This window comes from Callithrix jacchus, chromosome 10 (genome assembly GCF_049354715.1).
Source record: "Callithrix jacchus isolate 240 chromosome 10, calJac240_pri, whole genome shotgun sequence".
In the NCBI taxonomy this organism is placed as follows: domain Eukaryota; kingdom Metazoa; phylum Chordata; class Mammalia; order Primates; family Cebidae; genus Callithrix; species Callithrix jacchus.
The window spans coordinates 31,530,234-31,551,846 of record NC_133511.1 but is presented as its reverse complement, the minus strand read 5'-3'; the positions used below and the strand labels follow the sequence as shown (position 1 = coordinate 31,551,846).

The 21,613-nt window shown below is 43.3% G+C and overlaps 1 protein-coding gene and 1 long non-coding RNA gene across 18 annotated transcripts in view; both read right to left on the bottom strand.

Moving 5' to 3' along the window:
• LOC128929101 (uncharacterized) overlaps nucleotides 1-20,868 on the bottom strand; it is a 30,474-nt gene extending 9,606 nt beyond the window's left edge. The window contains exon 1 of the long non-coding RNA XR_008475052.2: nucleotides 235-20,868. This is a non-coding gene — a long non-coding RNA (uncharacterized LOC128929101). The remainder of the gene's footprint in view (nucleotides 1-234) is intronic.
• Nucleotides 1-21,613, bottom strand: part of NTM (neurotrimin) — a 974,035-nt gene that overhangs the window by 595,648 nt on the left and 356,774 nt on the right. The gene's annotated exons all lie outside the window — the stretch shown is intronic.

Genomic DNA, 21,613 nt, shown 5'->3' with positions numbered 1-21,613 from the left:
CATCACCCACCCCCCACTCGCTCTGTCCTGTCCTAAAACAACCCCATGAGTGACCCACTGGGGAGGCGGATTTGAGACCTGCTCTCCTGTCTCCCAACTTGGATGCCTCATGAATAAAGCCTTTCACTGCTGCAAATCTCAAAGTCTCAGGGATTGGCTTGCTATGTGTCAGGCAAATGGGCCTGGTTCAGTAAAAAGGCTGAGGGGCTTAAAACACAAAAATTTCTTTCTCACAGTTTTGGACTCTGGGAAGCTGAGGTCACAGTGCCGGTGGCCTCTGTGTCTGGCGAGGACTCACTTCCTGGTTTGCAGAGGCTTCTCTTTCCTTTGTGTTCTTACATTGCTCTAACTCTGTCTTTTCTTATGATTCACAAATCCTGCTATGAGCACTTTTCCCTTGTGACCTCATCAAAACCTAATCACCTCCCAGAGTCCCCCTCCTAATACTACCCCATGGGGGGGTCAGGGTTTCAATATAAATTTGGAGGGAATACAAACATGTAGTCCACAGCACATAGATTTTCTTCTCTTTTTTTTTTTTTTTTTTTTTTTTTCCAGGGACAGGGTCTTGCTATGTTGCCTAAGCTGGTCTCAAACACTTGGCCTCATGTAATCCTCCTTCCTCAGCCTCCCAAGCTGCTGGGGTTCCAGGCATGAGCCACTGTGCCTGGCCAATGCATGGATTTTCTTGTTTAATTCTTACAACAATCCTGTGAGGAAGATGGTTGAACTCTTTTTGCAGTTGGTTAAGTAATTTGTCTTTGGGAATTCAGTAAATCAGGAATCTGGAGCCTGAATTGTTGACCCTTATGTGAGACTGACTGCCTTGTCCAGTTTCCTAGGCACAAAAGCAGACACACACAGAGAGAGGACTGAAATAGTTAACTGACATTTACTTGGTTATATCAGTGAATAATTTAAACTTAAAAAAAAAAAAACAGGAGCAAAGACAAGGCAAAAAAGATACGATTGTGGTAACAAAGCCACTGGGAAAAGGACGGGAAATATTCTAGTGAAGGTGAAGTCAGAAGAAAAATGGGATTAGGAGAGGGATCAAGAGGCTGGGCCTGAATATTTATGGGCCCCGTTATTCACGTGGCAGTGACTCAAATGGGATGTGTAAAATGAAAAGAATCTGATTGAAAAGGAAAATCGTCAGTGGAAAGGAGAGAGAACGCCTTGCTATAAATAATGTCATTTATATTTTTAAAATCACACATATATATAACCCAAGGAAGGAAAATGCTTCAATAAAATAATAATAACTCAAGGACAGGTGGAATCATGGAGGCTGCTCTGTCTGAGTTCTGTGGTTGATAATTGTACAAACGAAAGATATTCTCAGCAGAAGTGGGGGCTGCGGTGTGACCCCTGGGAATGTCAGGGTTACAAAACAGCCCCAGAGTTTCTGCTCAAATGCCAGTTTAGAACGACAGCCCTGATGTACCTCCCGTGTATGGAGACATGACAAGCTGGCTCTCCCTCACCCCTCAGTGCATGTGACTTTGCTGCCATTCTCTTGCATCGCCCTCTGCACCTGGGCTGACCATAGCCTAGTCCTGCTGTGCTCTCTGCTCCAGGCCCTGGATACCCAGCAACAGACCCAAGCTTCTGGAGGTGGGTGCTATGTCACTTCTTGGATGCTGGTCATCAGCTCCTCATGGGAAAATGCAACCTGCTTTCCTTCCCATGACCCAGGAACTATTTAAACCCAAAGGGCATATGTGGACACATGAGGGTAAGTAGTCATTCTTTCAGTAAGTGAGGAATGAGAAACAGCTCGCTGCAGTCTAAGCTGTGTTGTGATAAGCTGCTTTTTGCCAGCTAAAACTCTCTCTCAGACTAAAAGCTGTTCAGGTTTTATGTTAGTTTCTTGAGCTGGACAGACTCCATCTTAGCTTTTCATTTTAGTTATTTTCCCACCATTAGGTATGTAACTGTAGTATGTAGCTGGGGCAGGCTGACACTGGGCACCTCCAGGAATGCATTTGTTGATAAGAGGCTGAGTTAAGTGGCACCAGCAGGGCCTGGGAATGCAGGTGCTGTCGAGCACCCAGAGCCCCCATCATCTGTAAATTGTATGTCTTTTATGACAACTTTACCCCTCACACCTGGCACTGTTTTATCTCTCATGCACCAGTTTATCTTTTAACTTTTTTGCTTAGTCTGCTTTTGTGAAAACTTTGCTTCAGCTAGATTCCCCCTCCCCTTCAAAACTAGGGTATAAAAGACCACCTGATATTTTTCTTAGGGGCCGAGAGAATTTTGGGCGTTAGCCACCTCTCGGTTGCCGGCATAATAAAGGACTCATAATTCAATCTCAGAGTGTGGCGCACTCCTTGACTCGCTCGGGTACAACAGTGTGAGGTATGCAGGTCTAGAGAGACAACAGCATGAGACTTGAGTCAGCCCCTCCACACCCAGGCCAACTGTTCTTGACCAACTGCCTCACCATTATATTCAGGTCCATAGCTTATGTTATGTTAATGTAAATTCTTGGTGATCAACTCAGGAACTGCCACTCCTTTTCCTTTAAGTATCTACTTGTAACTGCAGTTAATGGAAGTGTATACTCAGGGCTCCTTGAATCTGTGCTCAGGGGCCGCAGTTCTTGACCTTAGCCTAAGTAAACGTTCTACTTAGATTAATTTTATGTCAGCTTCTTCTTTTTAGATTGACGTGAGCAAATGTTTCCTGAGTGTCTGCTTTGCTGCAGGCGCTGAGTTTGGATGGGGTCTGACTATGAATAAGCCGGGCATGGGGCCTTATTTTGAAGATTATATTTTGGTGAAGGACATGTGACATAAAACCAAATGATCAGAAGAATAAGGAAAATGATTGCATACATGGTCCAGGTTATACATGAGACAAGTAGAACGTGTACTAATGAATACGGGACATGAGGCTGGGGTTGATTTACATGAAGCTTTTGGGGGAATTTTCCTAGAAGAGATTATACATAAGCTGAGGCCTACAGGATAAGTTAGAAAGATTTCCAGGAAGTGGAAACTGAGTGCAAAGGCCTTAGCAAGGTGGGGGTTGAACGTGGCATAGCCGGGGAAGATGTGGGGTCCTGGTCTGTAATGAAGGTGGGAGGAGGGGAGTTTGGTAAGCGGGACAAATCATAAAGGCATTTAGATTTAGGTCCTGACAGGAGGTTGGTTTTACATTCAGAACAATGGAGAGCCGTCGGAGGGTTTAAGAAAGGCAATAATGCATCCAATTTGCATTTTCAAGTGATCAGGCTGGCTGCTCTGAGGAGAATGGGTTGGTATGGGCACCACGAGAAGCAGGGAGTGGATTTGTCCCAGGAGGATGGCACTCACACAGCACGTTCTTTAAGTGGCTTTCAGGATACGCGCCTGCAGGGGAGCGCACAGTGTAGCTGGAGATCGCTGCTGGGCTCCACTGCCAGTGAGTGGCAAGACGTTTGGCACGTCTTCTAATCTTTCTGGGGCTCTGTCCTCACCTGGATGAAAACAGTCACAGCTCTCTTACAGGATGGCTGTGATGATTTAATCAGATGATGTGTGTGATGTCTCCAGCCCATAATGATCACTCACTGTGTTAGAGGTTAGCTCTCTCTAACAGTTATGATGACTTTGGGGCATCTGTGATGAGGGAGCTCCTGGGAGGGTGAGGACAAGGTGATTTGTAGGAAGGAGAAACTTCAAGTCATGTTCTCCCGTTAATCTCATCAACTGGTAGATCCAAAACAAGAGCTGCCAACAGGCATCAATTATACCCTAAGTAATTGCACACATGATTGTATTTAATTCTCACAATAGTCTTGCAATGCAGACATTATTACTATATTATATAATTATCTCGCTTTTTGATATCAGAAAACTGTAGTCTACAGAGGTTAGGTAATTTGCTCAAGGTCACCCAGTTAGTGGCAGAGCCAAAATTCAATCCAGATCTGTTGGAATCCAAACCCCATGCTCTCTCCACCATAACAGCTCATCCAAGACTACAACAGCTGGTTTCCAAACACATCTCAGGTTCTTGGGATTCTACAACATCTGTGTCTCTCAACACAGGGCATCCTATCTATGGAAGGTCCCCAGGTGACACGAGGAAGGGATAAATCTGCCCTCTCCCCACCTCATAAGAAAGGACAAAACAGACCCGTTCCATCTGGTGTTGTATAAAGCACAGCTTTGCCAGGTAAAGTCTGGAAATGAGGTGGTACCCACTGCTGAGTACCAAATGTTATAGAGCTAATTAACCACAGAGATTTGGGAAGAAACCCATTAAAAAGACCAAATACAGTGTGAACAAAAAGCAAGTGGTAATGTTGCCGCTTATTACCGTTATGGCCATTAATATTAATATTAATACTATTATTTAGTTTTATTATTACTCTGATACATCATTGTTATTACTGCCTCCTAGCATCTTCACCATAAATCTATCACCAAATGTTTTAGAGGTTTAATCTTGTTACAGTGAGGTAATTAAACAAATAGAAATAATAGTTGCCGAATTGCAGAGTTACATAATTATTGCTCCTCAATGGAAACCATAAATAAAACTTACATGTCTTGATAGCAGTTATATTAACAACAATGGAAATGTTGAAGGCTAAAGCTGAAGAATTATGTAATGGTTACATAATTAAATAATAAATTATCCTGGAACTACGGGGACATGCACTGTATAAAGCAGCTTACAGAATGAAGGGGAAGAGGAAATCATTAAGCAATGGGGAAAAAAAGATGTGCCTATGGATAAGAAGCAGAGCAGCCTGGGCCCTGGAATGAGGATCCCTGGGGTTTGTAGTACCCCGAGCTCTCCAAGTTCCCATTCTAGATTCAGACATGTATGTGGATTTTATCACCCCCGGAACACAAGTAATTTGTCTAAGGCTATAAATCACTTGGATAATATAATCTCCTTAACTGAACAGCTTATCACGTGTGGCATACATTTAATCTCTGTGTTTTAAATTATCTCAAAATTTAGCTTTAGTCTTGGCTAAGTATTATATAATGACTCTTCAACTAACTTCATTGATTCAATGACTAGTGGGTGCACGTGGGGTGGAATGCTTGCCACAGGTAGAGAATAACACTGTTTTGGAAAATATTCAAAACTCAATCACTGCATCACGACATTTCCTGGGTTGTGTTATCACAATATTAACATACCCAAATATTTGGAAAGACTAAAATATTTGATGTTAAATCAAATATCCTGACTGACTTGCTAATTTTTTATACCAAAGCTCGGCAGTCTGGCTGCCTGGGTTTTATATAAAGGTGTGTTTATGGAGATCTGGAATGGGGGACACCATCCTCTACCTGAGGACCATAAAATTAGCACCTGCTCTAAAGACTGAGATCAGATGGGGATGCCAGAGTGATGGCAACACATTTCACACCCTGAATCCGCCTGTCTCCCTGGGTGTCAGCAGAACCAAGTAGGTTGTTTGAATGGATGGCACGATTGGATGCTCGCAGGCTGCCAGCAGCAGGCAGCATGAATAAGCACGTGGCATGGCTCAGCGGTGACAATGGGGAGGCAGAAGGCTGTTGTCCAGAGCCAGCAGGGGACAGAGCCAGGGTCTGCCAGCCTCTCTGTGATTCACATTTCAAGGAAGCTCTCACCTCTCCATAAGTTCTGTTCTAAGAGTAGCCAGTCTGGGCATTATCATAATGGTGTCACCTGGGAGGCTGGGAAGAGACAGAGGAGCAGTCTATTGGGGAGAACAAATTGACTCCTGTCTCCTTACTTGGCTCCACTTGACAAGTAAACCTGGTGACTGGAAAAGGACGGCCTCAGGAGAGGCCATGCCAAGGAAGGGCAGGCGACAGGGCCATCACACCTGCTGGCCTGGGGGAGCCAGAACAGACTGCCTGGCGTCAGGCCCTCCAGCTTGGGTAGTCAATTTCCAGCATACAGCTCTAACCTGCCCCTGGCCTGCATGCAGACCACGCTGCCCATCTGTCCCTGTCACTGTGCTATGGGGATGAAGAACACATAGAACTCAAACCCTCTGTCATCATGTTGTCTCCCTGCTCCGGGTATCTCATCTTCAATCCTGTGATCCTTTTTATCTTGCCCCAGAAGAAGGTGAAAATAGAGTTCTTCTCCAAATAAGCAGGGACAGTTTCCACAATCCTGAGACCACAAGAACTTTTCTAAGGGCTCTTTGTACCATTGTTCTAGTGAGCCACATGAAAACCTAGGCAGTGTCCAGTTCCTTCAGATACCACTGAGGGCGCTCCTGAGGTGCTAGGGTGCTGCTGAAAGTGCTGGAGCTTTGATAACAAACGAACCTGGTACATTAGTCAGCTTGGGTTGCTGTAACAAAACACCATAGGCTGGGTGGCTTCAACAATAAAAATTTATTTTCTTACAGTTCTGAAGGCTGGAAGTCCAACATTAGGGTGCCATGCCCGCATGGCTGGGCTCAAGTCAGGGATGTGTCCCTGCCTTGCAGACAGCTGCCTTCCCATGTATCCTCACATAGTGAATGGGGGTGGGGGATAGAGAGCCCTCTTATAAGGGCACTAATTCCATCATGCAGGTCTCACCCTCATCACTATATTTAGCCTTAATTAACTCTCAAGGGCCCCATCTCCAAATACTATCATTCAGATTCTAAAAGTCAGGCTTTGAATATATAAATTTTGGGGAGGATAAAACATTCCATCTGTAACCCTTGGGTTTTAATTTCAGCTTCTTGTTAGGTGTGGATTCCAAATGACTTCAACCCTCTGAATTTCAGTTACCGCACCTCTAAAATGTGACTAATGGTACCTACTACACTGAACTGCTGTGAGAAATAGGATGTGTTTATGTCGAAAAAGCCTCACTGCATACCAAGTACTGACATGTCGGTTCCCTTCCCTCCCTCTTGCCTCTTTCACCGGGTCTCTGATTTAGTCTAGCACCAGTTTTTATCAGGAGTTCTATCCTCACCTCTTCCCTGCCCTTTCCACCCCACATGAAAAACATCTCATTTAAGATTCCCTCCTTCCTGGTAGTTTTGGCTGGGTTGCAGCTATTTTCTCAAAAATAACAGCAGCCCTGATAATTCTCTCCCAGGAGCTAGGAAGCCTCCTCCTTTCCCTAGAGCCCCAGAAGGGAAGAGATCACTGTCATAGGGGCTTAGGCGGGACATGGAGATCATTCTCCAGCTTCATGGGCACAGTCCTCCTCCTACGCTCTGACGTCCCCTGGAATGGGTTTCCTTAGACACCACGGTGACCCTTCCTGGGTTTCCTCCTTGTCTCGCTTCAAAGCCTCTTGTGTTGCAGGACCCAGATCCCATGAGATTCTTCCCGGAGATGGAACCCCAGCCCCTCCCCAGCCCCCAGACAGTACTGATTGTCTCAGCAGGGTTATCTCTATTAGCCGCTGCCAACGTCAGTGCGTGGAAACAGTGCAGTGTGAGATGCTTCCCCTGACTAACGTCTTTGTACTGAGCGGGGGAATCAGAACGGAACAGATGTTTTAAGGACTCCATAAATCCGTGAAGATAAAAAACCACCCACCCAGCACTTTTTAACAATGCGCCATGCTGATGAACCAGCATATCGGAAATACCAAAATAAATATAAAATCCCACTGAAGCCTGGGAATAAATCTTAGGGATTTTTTTTTCTTTTTTCCCTTGCAACATACACCAGACATCATTTTTAATACTCAGTGAAGACCCACAACTGGGAACAGAAAGTCTGTAAAAACGCTGCTGCTTCCATCCAAAGTGACCCAATGATCAACCACAATATGCGTGAATCACCCTCCAATTGCTTCCTGAAAAACTCATTTCTCTCCATAGAACCTTCCCCCCAACACTTCCAGTGTTGTCATGTTTCTTCTCATAACTCCTTGCTGAATTCCAATGAGGTTTTCTAATTAGCCTAATTAATTTTCTGCCCAACTTAATAAGACTGTCTCTGGTTCAGAAATAATTGGACTTCCCAAACACCATTTTCCCTCCCTCAATTTCTCAGTGGTGAGTTGTGATCCAGCCTCCTTTAATAATTCAAAATTAGCTTCTGTTTTTCAGATGATGGTTCATGTTCGGAAAGTTATTTAGTTTTTTCATTAACACTCTCACATCGCTCTCTCCCTCCTATGAAGAATACTTTAAAAAGCACTAAAAATAAAATGAAACTTGGATTCCTTCCTGGAGAGAAAAAATCCATTTGGGATCAAGGTTTCAATGGATTCTTGCTTCCTACACTATCAATTTCAGCAAGGTAAATTAATGACCTGGATAAAGCATATTCTTATAAAGTTTGGTAGCAGCTATGAAAATAAGCCCTAACAGGCCAAGTACTAAAATCATTAAAAAAAAAAAAAATCTGAAGCACTTTCAGGCAACTACATTTCCATGGAAGAGCAGCTTCTCTCTAACCTCTTGCATATGTGTTTTATGTGGTTGCGAATTTCTTACTCCAGGAAAATCAAATTGTTACAAATATCATTGTGTTCTCCAAATGAGTTTTTAAAAAGGAGGAAGAGATAAGAGGTAAGGAAAGAGAAGATGAAAGAAAAGTTGGTAAGTTAATGAAAGTGTCCACGTCCCCATGCATGTTTGAATAAGCTCTGCAGAGCTGTGTAAATGGCATAGTGTCTTCTGTTTGCTCTCAGGTTCCAGAACATCAGGCAATCATATCCTCTATAGTATTGGTTTTGCAGCCCCAGGAATACTTCTCTTGGAACCATGAAGATGGAATTATTTTCTCATTCCCTATAAAAGCCTGAAGCAGTTCTTTAGAGGACTTATAAATATGCCTGTGGACAGGGCCAGGGTATAAAGAGCACATTAAGATGTGTGACTCTGATCCTCCCTGTGCACTGGGGTGTGCAGCTCTGAACCTTCTCATGATGGCAGCACGTTCTAAGTGGGATCATAAAGTTGTGAAGGTTTTCAAAGAATTAAATCCAAACAATAGCTATATAGGTGTATGCTTTGTTTTCTTTGGATGACCCTAGAATGGAGTTATTGAGGGTCGATCCCTCCTTCTCTTAATAAAAACGGGTGACCCACTCATGTTCCAAGAGTCGCTGCTTCTTTGCTGAATCATCTAGGCAGGTACAGGCTTTAAGAAAATATGCAGAGGGCTGGGGACGGTGGATCACACCTGTAATTCCAGCACTTTAGGAGGCCAAGGCAGGCGGATCACTTGAGGTCAGGAGTTTGAGATCAGTCTGGCCAGCATGGTGAAACCTCATCTCTACTACAAATGGAAAAATTAGCCAGGCACTGTGGTGTGTACCTGTAATCCCAGCTACTCAGGAGGCAGAGACAGGAGAATTGCTTGAAACCGGGAGGCGGAGGTGGCAGTGAGCCAAGATTGTACCATTGCACTGTAACCCACGTGACAGAGTGAAACTTTGAGGAAAGAAAGAAAAAGAAGAAAGAAAGAAAGAAAGAAAGAAAGAAAGAAAGAGGAAAGAGAAAAAGAAAGAAAGAGAAGAAAGAGAAAGGAAGAAAAAAAGCAAGAGAAAGATGAGAAAATAGGCAGAAAACTCTAAGTTTGGGGACAATAGTTTCTTGCTGAAGAAAGCGTCTCTCCCTCTCCTCTCATTAAAAGAGCTTGGGGATGTTGCTTTGAAGACAGTGCTTCACACTGAAAGTGAAGTATGGTTCACTTTTTTTCAAATGTAAATAACATCCCTTTCCCAGAAATGTCCAGAAATGAAGTATGCCTATTATATCACTAGCCCACATCATCAGTTTGCTACAATTAGCTAGTGAGGATGTGGGACGGGGAGTTGGGGACAAGGGGGCGGAGATAGAAGTTGTATTAAAGGATCAAGGAAGAAAATGAAAAGAATGGTACCATTTGTAGCTAGGTATTTAAATGAAGCTTGCTATTGGCAGCCAACTAGGATAGAGTGAAACTGACTAAAATAGCCTCTAGTGAACTTACAATCTTGGGCTTCCCTACTTGTTACTTAAGTAAGGCTACTTGCTCTCAGCAGAGCCTGCAGTGCTCAGGGTGACCACCGGGAGATTCTTCGAGATATGCTCCATGTAGAAACACAGACTATTCAATGGAGTTCTGTTGAAAATTTGAAGTTAGTAAAATAGTAGCTAAACATTAAATCTTTTATCTACTTATCCATTTTATCCGTAGGATATACTTTCCATGAGGGCATTTTAACATGTTCTTTGCATTTTAATGTTGAGGTGGGTTTCTTTCCTCAATTCTGGCACATTTTACTAATCTTTGTCCCAACTACTCTTACTCTGGTTATTTCTTTGTGTAATAATCAGATGACTTTGAATCCTGATTTTATAAGAATATCTTAGGAATAGCATCCCATTAAGAAAACGTAACAACAAATATAATAATAACAACCACCTGAGGATTTAACGTCACGTCACCTCAGTGTCTCCATTCGACAATGTCACAGCTTGATGCTTTGAACTTCCCCTGAGCTAATGGAAACATCTCTTTGCTCAGCCCCGTCTCACCTGGCATTGAATATGGACCTAACACATCCCTGAAAATGGGTTCTAGAAGGGCAGGAAGAGAGTCAGTGTCGAAATATTCTTTCACTCAAGTTTGCCTGTACTGTGCAGCTACATATCAGTCGTAGGTAGGGTGATAGGTTAAAACCCCTGGGGAAAGTGGTGTGCCCTGGTACATGGTTGAGGAGCTAGTCAGGCGGAGTGCTGGAATGACTCCAAGAGAAGGAATTTAGTATGGTGAATTGGTTATAAAGTTCTGGAGAAGTGAAAGAGGAGATGGTAGCCCTACATACGGATTAGCAGTGACAGGAAGTCTCCACTAGGCCAAAGACTGAAGAACCAAAGAAAGAAGTAATCTTTCTGATGGTAAGAACTGGAGCTTCCTGGTAGGAGCTGGAGCCACGGCACTGGGCCTGTTATGTGGAAACTGGAATCACAAAGGAGATGTGGCTGTTTCCAGAGATGCTGCTCCTTTCCTGGAAGGAGATAATGTATGGAATTAGGAGTAGCAGCCCAAAGACGGGCTGCCCCTGCTGAAGGCATGGGATGTGGCCCAGGGCTCTGAGGTGGCATTTGAGGCCCTTGTTCTAAGCCGCATCATCAGCCAAGTTTTTATAAATCATAAAATTGCTGGATCCCCTTTCTAAACATAGTCCCTGATTCTGCTTCAATGACCTTCCTCAGAGGTCAACTGCATAGCAGACAAAGGAGCATTTCTGTTTAATGGCTGAGAATTCACTGGCCATAAATTTCACCCAGTACCCTAGGCCTGTGTGTTATGATCAGGTAAAGTAAGTCAGAGGACTAGCCCGTTTTCTCTCTTCATCGTGAATCAAATTTCCTCTTTTTCCTGAGATACGATAATCCCTGATTATAGCAATTTTTGTGTGTGTGTGAGATAGGGGTCTTTCTCTGTCACTCAGGTTGGAGTGCAGTTCTGTGATCACAGATCACTGCAGCCTCAACCTCCAGGACTCAAGTCACCCTCCCACCTCAGCTTCCCGAGTAGCTGGGACCACAAGTGCACACCACCAGACTCAGCGAATTTTTATTTTTTTTCTAGAGACAAGGTCTTTCTATGTTGCCCAAGCTGGTCTTGAACTCCTGGTCTCAAGTGATTCTCCTGCCTCAGGCTCCCAAAATGCTGGAATTACAGGTGCATCACCATACTCTGCCAACAATTCTTTAACAAGAGGAGATCCCTTCTAGTTTGTCTAGAGTACCTCCATTCCTATTCTTTCTCACTTCTGCCCTTCCTTTCCTTTCCTCAAGAAGTGTTAGCAGACAGTAAAAATGACATGACTTCCCCCTTCCTACCACCATTGACACAACACCTACCCTTCATGGACACCAATGAGAGTGTGGGTTATTGATGGTGATAGCCCAGATGCAACCCAGGAGCCCTTTCAGAATTAGAGCTAATGCCAGCAAGGAGCTGCTGTCTCCAGTCTAGGCATCACAATTTTAAATTGTTTCTAGAAGTTAAGACAGTGATCTCTACTGGCCAGTTCAGAGAAACACTAGGAAAGGAAATAGACAGTCCTCTCGATTCAAGGAAACATGCTTCTATTGCCTCTCCTCAAATAAAACTTTGAACTAGTGGTTATTATGCTTACTTTGCAGGCATATTAAGCAATTTGGCCAAAGCTTCAGAATGAATTAGGAGACAAAGTTGGTATTAGAATCAAGGTCTGATTTGCTCTAAAACCCACATTACTTTCACTAGATAGTGTTGCTTCCTATTTTCTGTGTGAATAGCTTTATAAAATGCAAAACTTGTTCAAAAGAAAATCCTTCCACATATGAATTTGAACATTCTGGTGATAATATGCCATGCTGGAAAAGTTGCCAAGTTTCACAAATAAGAATACAGGATGCCCAGTTAAATTTGAATTTCAGATGACTAAATATTTTAATACAAATATACGTCCCAAATATTGCATGAGACATACTCATATTAAAACTACTTGTTTATCCAGAAATTAGAATTTAGCTGGTCATCCTCTATTTTTTGGCAACTCTACACACAGTCTGTCTGTTTCTTAAAGTCTTGAGCCCAAGCTTCACTTTGCTTTGGTAAACTGAAAATGCTGTCAAGGAAAGGTCATTGTTCTCTCTTCCACACCTTGCCAGTGTTCACCCTCAGTGTCACTGGGATTCCTCCTAGGCCAAGAGTGAAATGTTGTACATTTCATATATATATATATGTATATATCCAGTATATATCCACATTTATAACTTACATGCCCTGCTGTGTTCAACTGAGGTTTTTAAACCAATTTTTATTGTATAATTTATCCACAATAAAATGTAGCCATTTAGCTATGTGGCTCAATGAGTTTTGATGAATATTACATCTGTATAACCACCACCCTCAACAAAACCACACTCCCACTGTCCCAGAAAGTTACCTCATGCTTCCTGCAGTCCATCTCCAAGGCTCTTTAGCCCCAGACCATCACATTTCTGCTTTCTGTCACTTTAGATTAGTTTTGCCTTTCCTAGAATCTCATGTAAATGGAATCATAGAGTTTTGCCATCTGCACTCTTCTGGATCTGGCCTTTTCCACTCGTCAGATGGCCTGAGTTCATCCACATTGTTGCTTGTATCAATAGTGCATTCCTTTTTACTGCTGAGTCATATTTTGTCGTTTGGATTTACTGTTAATTGTTTATCCACTCATCTGTTGATGGACATGGATTGTTTTCAAATTTGGCTAATATAAATAAAGCTGCTATGAACATTTGTGTACAAGTCTCTGTGTAGACATATGATTTTATTGGTCTTGGACAAATACCAAGATGTGAAATGGTTGGTTTATATAGTAGGTGTGTGTGTTTTTTTTGAGATGACGTCTCACTCTGTTGCCCAGGCTGGAGTGCAGTGGTGCAATCTTGGCTCACTCCAACCTTTGCCTTCTGGGTTCAAATGATTCTCCTGCCTCAGCCTCCCAAGTAGCTGGGGTTACAGGTGCATGCCACCATGCCTGGCTAATTTTTGTATGTTAATTAGAGACAGGGTTTTGCCATGTTGACCAGGCTAGTCTTGAATTACTGATCTCAAGTGATCTGTCCACCTCAACTTCCCAAGGTGCTGGGATTACGGGTGTGCGCCACCATGTCTGGTCTGTGTATTTGACTTTATAAGGAAAAAACTACAACTTTTCAAAGTGGTTCTAGAATTTTCCATCTTTCCAACAGTGTGATAGTTACAGTGACTCTACAGACTCCCCAACACTTGGGTACTGTCAGGCTTTCAACTTCTAGCCATTATCACAGGTATGTAGTGGTATCTTAGTGGTTTTGGTTTGCATTACCCTGAGGTCAATTGAGTTCTAAAATATTCTGAAAAATTCCATAAATGTTGGCTTCTGCATTTACAAAGCAATTTTTTGAGTATCAGTGCTGTGTCAGATACCACTCTCCAGCCACTGAGTCTAAAATGGCAAGTCACAGAGATGATCTGTGCCCATTATGGAGCTGATAATCAAGCGTGTGAGGCAGATATTAAACAAACTCACAAATATAATTATATAGCTACAAATGGTGATAAGTATAATTTTTAAAATAAATAGATCACAGTGACAGAGGATATCAGGGTAGACGCAGTAGGAAGGGCATCCCAAATGGCCTGAAGAAGGGAGAGAGGCAGTGGCTGTGGGGTGGTTGGAGGCTTCTTCCAAATGGAGGAAAAGCCCCACATGGGAGTCCCTGGGTGGAGGCAGGCTAGTGCTGCCCTCTCAGCCTAGAAGCAGGTCACAGGGGTTGGGAACACCCACCGAGGCAGGGAGGAGGCATGTGGTGAGGAGAGAGACCAGGCAGCCCCATACACCGCAGAGCTCCCCAAGTCCTGGGAAGCATTTAGGATTGGATCCAGAGTGGAACAGAAAGTCGTTCCTAGGTAAACAGGAGAAGCACAGGCTCATTCAAAATCTCACCCGGGCTCCAGCAATGAGAGTGACTTAAATGAGGGGGAGAGTGAGATGGTAGTCAGAGTCTATTGCTGTGGTTTCACAGAAATGGCCAAGGGGTGAGCCGTGGAGGAAAGCGGAAATGAAAAAATTCAAGATGCATTTTGAAGATGAAATCAACAGGATTTAATAATGACTTAGATGCCAGAATTATACCAAAGGGAGGGTCAGGAGGCCACTGGGTCTCTGGCTTGAGCAGCTGATTTGATGAAGGGACCAAGTAGACAGAAAGAAAGACCCGGTTGGTTGTCGGGGGCAGGGGATGGGGGAAACAAGGCGCCCTGCAGTGGCTCCAGTAACTGTCATGACAGGCCAGTGTAGCAAGCTCTGGAGAATGAGGTGAGGAGCTTGTTGCCAGAGTGACACTTTCCCTGACAGTAAAAGCACATGGGTATGTGACAAAGTGCATGTGACTGAAGGCCATAACTTAGCGTCTCTAAGGAGACACTGAGGGGGATCCCGGGCCACCACGCAACAATGTGTAGATCCTGGACAAAAGTAGCGACACCCAGTCTCAAGAATAAAATCAAAAGAGTTCTCTCTCAAAAATAAAGCAAGGCAAGTATTTGGAAAGACGAACTTAGAGAAATGGGAACGTTAGGGGGTTGGTGCTTTCTCTCTGTTGAGTGTAAGCAGGTGCCTAATGGCTTGCCACTTAAGGTTGGGGGACCATAAGTAAACAAACCAAGACTCACTGGGTCCCCAGACAGTGTGCCCAGCTTGCTTTCATACCACATTCTTGGAGCAACTGCTGTGTGCAGGAACTCTGCCCCATGTGAGAAACTCAGGAACATTTAAGATTCAGTGATTGCCCTGCACAGCAGATGGGAAAGTGTCCTAGTATCCTGTAAATAAAATGAAGATGCCTGTAATTCCAGCACTTTGGGAGGGTGAGGCGAGTGGATCACGTGAGGTTAGGAGTTCGAGATCAGCCCGGCCAACAGGGTGAAACCCTGTCTCCACTAAAAATACAAAACTTATCTGAGCATAGTGCCAGGCACCTGCAATCTCAGCTACTCGGGAGCCTGATACAGGAGAATCGCTTGAACTCGGAAGGCGAGGTTGCAGTAAGCCAAGACTGTGCCATTGCACTCCAGCTTGGGTGACAAGAGCAAAACTTTGTCTCAAAAACAAAACAAAACAAAGAAAAACAAACAAAAAAAATCCAATGACAATGCAGAGACATAAGTCAACAACAGAGGTGCGTCCTGGGGGTTGAGAGATGAAGGTAGGGAGCACCTAACAAGTCAAATTCCTTCAATTATAAAAAGGAAAATAATGCTTTTCCTATAGCATGTAGCCTGCAAATGTTACAATGACATGCATTCTTCTTGTGATTTTTGGATGCTCACTCTGTGCCCAGCACAGTTCTGAGCACTTTGCAAGCTCTATGTCATTTCCTCTTCATACCGACCCTGGAAATGGGTATCAGTATCATTCCTTTACTGCATGCCAGGAAAGGGCAGCTTACACATCTTCATGGGTCCCAGGTCGCATTCTTAGGAAGTGGCCAAGCCAGGCTGAAACCCAGGTCCCTATGATCTGTACTGCCATGCTCCTGATCGCTTTATGATTTTCTTTTTTTCTTTCTTTTGAGACAAAATCTCACTCTGTCACCCAAGTTGGACTGCAGTGGAGTGATCTCGGCTCACTGCAACCTCTGCCTCTCAGGTTCAAGCGATTCTCCTGCCTCAGCCTCCCAAGTAGCTGGGAGTACAGGTGTGTGCCACCATGCTTGGGTAATTTTTGTATTTTTAGTAGAGACGGGGTTTCACTATGTTGGCCAGGTTGGTCTCGAACTCCTCACCTCATGATCCGCCCTCCTTGGCCTTCCAAAGTGCTGGGATTACAGGGGTGAGAACAACTTCGTCCAGAAGCAAAGTTGGCTGCATCTGTTATATCTTCTCCAGTGCCTACTCCTGTTTCACCTGTTGATTTATCACAGTGCCCAAAGAGTGTGGATGATTTATGTGCAGCGGTCGTGGATCTAAGTGATGAGGACATGTGCTGCTCTGTCCTTTTTTCCGTCTGAACAAAACGAGGAGGCAGGCCGGCCACAGAGGTACACCCAAGAGAAAGGCCAAGCCGGGGCCCCTCTGATGTCAAAAGCCCCTGTGCCGTGGGAGAAGCAGGGCGGCCTGGTGACCGGGCACCATCCAGCCCCAAAGGCCCCTGCATGCTTTACGTCCAGAGGCCAGCCTCCAGGGTAGTGGAGAGAAAGAGAGGTAGTGCTGGGCAGTCCCCTCCCATCTGTTTTGCAGAGGAGAGCCATTCTGAAAAAGCACATCGGATTAAATAAATTAAAAGAATTGCACCCCCCTGGGAACATTCTCAAATCAGAAAGTCATTTGAACCGATGTGTGATTCACTCAGAGCCTCTCTCCTTATAGGAAACGAATACAATCAAAATAAAATCACTTCATGGAGTAAGAAGCAGTGGATGGGCACGGGGAGGAGGGGGCAGGTCACGGAAGGCACGGTGTTTACAAAGCCATTAAAGGAGAATGAATACATCTAGTCTGGTCCCAAAAGGCAAAGAAATGTGAATTTTCACATATAAATAGAAAACGTTTACAGTGGTATTAATTCAAGACCGAACTCCTAATGCTTCTCCGTGTTAGCCGAGTTTGCGGCGTCTGCTTAGCTGCACTGACCCCTGCTGGTGAGAATTCAGAATTATCTGCTGCTCTGTGACTATTTTCAGACAATGTCCACGGTCCTGGTGACTGCCTGGCAAGCGTGTGTGTCCACCGTCGGGTACTACATGGTACACAACCTGGACGCCTTACCAAGAATCACTTTGCCACTGCAGTACCCAGAAGCTACTAGAGTATCTAGTACATAGTAAACCCTTATCAGAGCTGGTTGAGTGCGTGTATGACCAAACATGTGCAATTCTAACACCTAATTGAACAAATTTAGCTTATGGCACCTTTATCTTGTACGAACAGTGACAAGAAAACTTCTTGAACACAATGGATTCTGCTCAGAAAGGTGTATCAGGTGATGCTAAAGTCACAATGTATAATGGCAGGTGCCATGTGATGCCCAGCGAGTGCAGTGGAGGGCCTGTTATCAATGATGGTGACACAGTAGTGATGTGTTGGTTGTGTCCTGGTGGAGGTATTCCTGGGATCACAGGATAATGAGGAGCTTGCCCTCATTAGGGACAGGGGTGGGGGAGTCTATGCAAAGGAACGGGGTAGGGGAGTCTATGCAGACAATGTAATATCAATGGCAGAGATATGAAAAAAAATTGCATGGAGCTTTCAGGGAATTTCCTTGGTGCTGCCAGCAGCTCCAGTGAGAGGTAGAAATGGCAGTGGAAGATGTATAAGAGATATGTGATATCTGTATCCTGAGACCCAGAAAAGCTTGAGATCATCCTATGGTCCATGTGGCCCCACAGAAGTGTTTGACATTTAGAAGCAGCATGGTTAATTTTGCATTTGATTTACAACACTCTGGCCAGATGATTTCAGGGGTACAGAAGGAGAAAAATGGAGGCAGAGAGTGTAGCTCAAAGCTATTGCATTTAGTAGGGACACAAGAGGAGCTTCATTAAGATGTCAGTAGCCTGGAGAAAGATTTGGGAGTCACAACCCAGAGGCACAAATATGTGTGCCAGCAAATGGAAGAAAGAACGGCTTCTGCAGGAAGATTCAGGTGGAGGAGCAGGACTGTCGGGGAAATTCAGAAGACATGCCAAGTTTGGGTGCTTGTGGGCTATTCAGCTGGCAACTCAATGAATGAGTTGTAAGTTCATAGGACAGTTTGACTGCTCATAGAGTTTGGGGAGTTGTTAGTTTATTGATTGTAGTAGTGAAAAGCACATTTTCCATCTGTGCCTTAGTTTCCCACTAGCATATTAGTATAAAAAGAAAATTGCTCCTAAGGTATGCAGTGGCTTGTAAGAAAGGCACATAATAATCTTAACATACATGTATAATAGAATGCTTTATTAAAAATTAGGTTTGTCATTTTCCTTTCTCACTGCAATGCTCTATGTTAGATATTTTTACACCAATTTTACAGGTATCAAAGTTGAGTTTCAAAGATTAAGGGACATGGGTACGACTCCTACAGCAAATTGGCAAGTGACATGTCAGGACCTCAGCTCCAGTCCTCTGATTCTTTTCTGCATGTATCATTGACTCTTTGTTATAATAATTTGTTAACATGGCTGCCTTTTTAAGAGGGAACACTAGACTCATGAAGGATGATATTGAAATTCAAAGTTTTATAAAAATGCCAAGTTTTTGAAGGAGGAAAAAGAAAAGCAACGTTCCATTATCTTCTAACCCTTGGAAGATAAATGTTATTTAAATGCATCGGCTTATTAATGTCTCTGCATCCTCTGAGTTGTATCATTCTAACACAGCCTGAAACTGCGAATTGTGCAGGAGGAGATAGACAACATGCTTAATGCTTATCTTGATCTGGAAAATTATACCGTAAAGATCAAGAAAGGCAAACTTAGTGCCTGGGAACATAATGAAAAAATGTATTCATGAGCATCTGTCTTTCTTTCATTTGCCGCTTCCTGCTTTCCTGTCTGCAAAACTTCCACCACACAAATTTGGCTACATCATTTCCCTACATACAAGTCAATGGAGAGCTCCCCATTGGGCAATGTTTTACTTTTCCAGGGTTGAAAAAGAACAGCATAGCATGTGTCCAAATCCCGCCAGCATGCAAGAAATGTACCCAAGCAGCCTGTGAAAGATGTCTGTCCCTGATGGTTGCCACAGGGAAATAAATTAAATCTTACCAGCCCTGAAAGTCACCTTCTGAGGGAGGAATTTTTGTGTTTGCTGGTCCCCACCACATCTACCTTTACTGGCAGCAGGAGAGGATGACGCCTCCCAGAAAGAGGGCAAAGGAAACATTCCCGAGTGGACGATGACCAGGCTGAGGGGTCCGGAATGACCCTGCCTCCCCTCACAGGGCCCTGTTCTTTCGTTGTCAACCTCCCCCCAGCCCAGGTGATAGAGGGGCAGCAGAAAGAGGGACACAGACTGGAAAATTAGCATATTTCCTTGAAATGCTTCTTTTGGTGAATTAAACAGGAGTTCTTTTGCACACTGAAAAGGATTTATTTTAGTGCTACAACTTTTCTTATTCTCTGTAAAGGAGTTAGCTTCTCTAAGAGCTAGAAATATTTTCCAAGAAATGTTTATAATTATCCTAACATATTTGTATAATGCTTTGTAATAAAATAAGTGTCTCATTTTTTCTCTCACCACCTAGTATAGGTTAGATACTTTTGCCCCAATTTTACAGTTAACAAATGGGATTTCTAAGATGAAGTGACTTAGCTAAGACCGGTAGAGCAAATCAGGAAGTGATGAGTGAGGACTTCAACTCCAGTCCTCGGATTCTTTCCGTACATGTCATTGACTCCTTGTTATAGTGATTTGGAAAACAAAGAAGAAGAGGGCAGAGTGATGGGGACTAAAGTGGTACTAAGCCAGGGCAAAGGCTCCAATCACAGCAAAAAGAGTGATTCTGATACTACGATGTTTGCACAGGGCTTTTAAGTTTTTTAATGCCTTCTAAGTTATTTCGTCACTTTGGCCTCATCTTGCAAGGCAGGTTTTTGTAACTCTTCCCACTTAAAAGATGAGAAGACTGAGGAGCAGTACCCTTAACCTGTCCTGGCTCAGGCTCCCTGAATGGCACCTCCTCATTCCTGTGTAGGGGACAGGCACTCTGCTTTCTTTAGGAATCCCTTTAAGTCCTAGAGGGAAAGCTCTAGGAAATACAGCCCCAGTATTACAAGCCATAATCATTGTCACCCAAGGCTATAACTCCATAAAGTGGTTTCTGGTAGCACCATCAATCAGAGAGCAAGTCAGCACAACCCCAGTGGAAGTCCAAGCCTCTGTGTGCCAGGGTTTGTTTTAGGACTGCCATCCCTTTACAGACTCCAGCTGAATCACCATTTGTAGCTCTGTCTGACCCTTCTGCGTCAGTACTCAAAGTGTTTGCATTTGCCCAGGAGATAAACGCCGATGCAGCTAGCAGCTCACAGTTGTCTAACATTTAGTCAGTATCCAGGGATCCAGATGTGATACAAACTCTGCACTGACACTGGTGTGGTGGGATTGTGTTCGAGGGACACAGAACAACCGGGATTTGAGCATCTTTGGGGCTAAGGAGACTCTAATTAGTTCCATATTCTATTCATGTGCCTTGAATAAGCCGGGTTTGAGGGTAAGTATGTAGTCTGTCCTTAAATAACTGCAGAGGACACTTGTGCTTATTCATTAAAATTGTTTCAGAGTCTAGGAACAACACAATTAGAAAATTCTTCTTAAAAAAAACATTAATGGTCTAATCCATATCCAATTCCTTAATAGACTTCTTTCTTCCTTTTACCTCTCCTGACAGCTTTTCTGCAGACTGCTTGAAGAGGGAATTGCTAGTAATTTTTGAAATTGGGAGATACTTTCCCCCAGGATACTTAGTTTGCTTCTAATGACAGTCATTCCTTTTATGTTTTTATTAACTTGAGTAGGAAGGAGGGGTTGATTTGCATGTTCTATATTACAAACAATAATAATCTCTGTATAAATGTTAGATGGGAAAAACACGTATTTGTAGATTTGCTAAAATATTATAAGCCTACAAGAATAAAGTCAATTATTCAGTCCCTTTAGATGTTAAATTGCAAATTATTTGTGTGGAATTTAATAATACTTAGCACTTTACATATCTAAAGTACTTTACAAACACTATCAAATTAATCCTCTCAATGGCTCCTTAAAGTTAGGAATAATTACCTCTAATTCACAGATGGGGAAATCAGGAAAGGTTAAGAGATGTGCTTCAAGTTAGAGAAAGTTGCTATCTCCAAAGACAGGAAGGAGAATAGAACCTTCTTCTCAAGTAAGGGCTAATTTTGGAATATCAAGAGTTTCTAGCATACATGGTCATTTGGGATTCATCTTAAGAACCAATTTGAAGATGGCAGATTACTGATGTTAGAATATGCCATAAGAAAAATGAAAATAACCACAAAGTATACATTTGGTCCAGGTTCCAGAAGCAATAGACTAAATGGTAGAATATGCATTGGGGAATTGTACTGGATACATCTAAAACTCTAGTTTATCTCTATTATGCTGAAGAATGTACACAATTTCAAAAGAATAAGAATGGCTGCTTTCACAGTTTTACATGACCTCCCATTCTTATT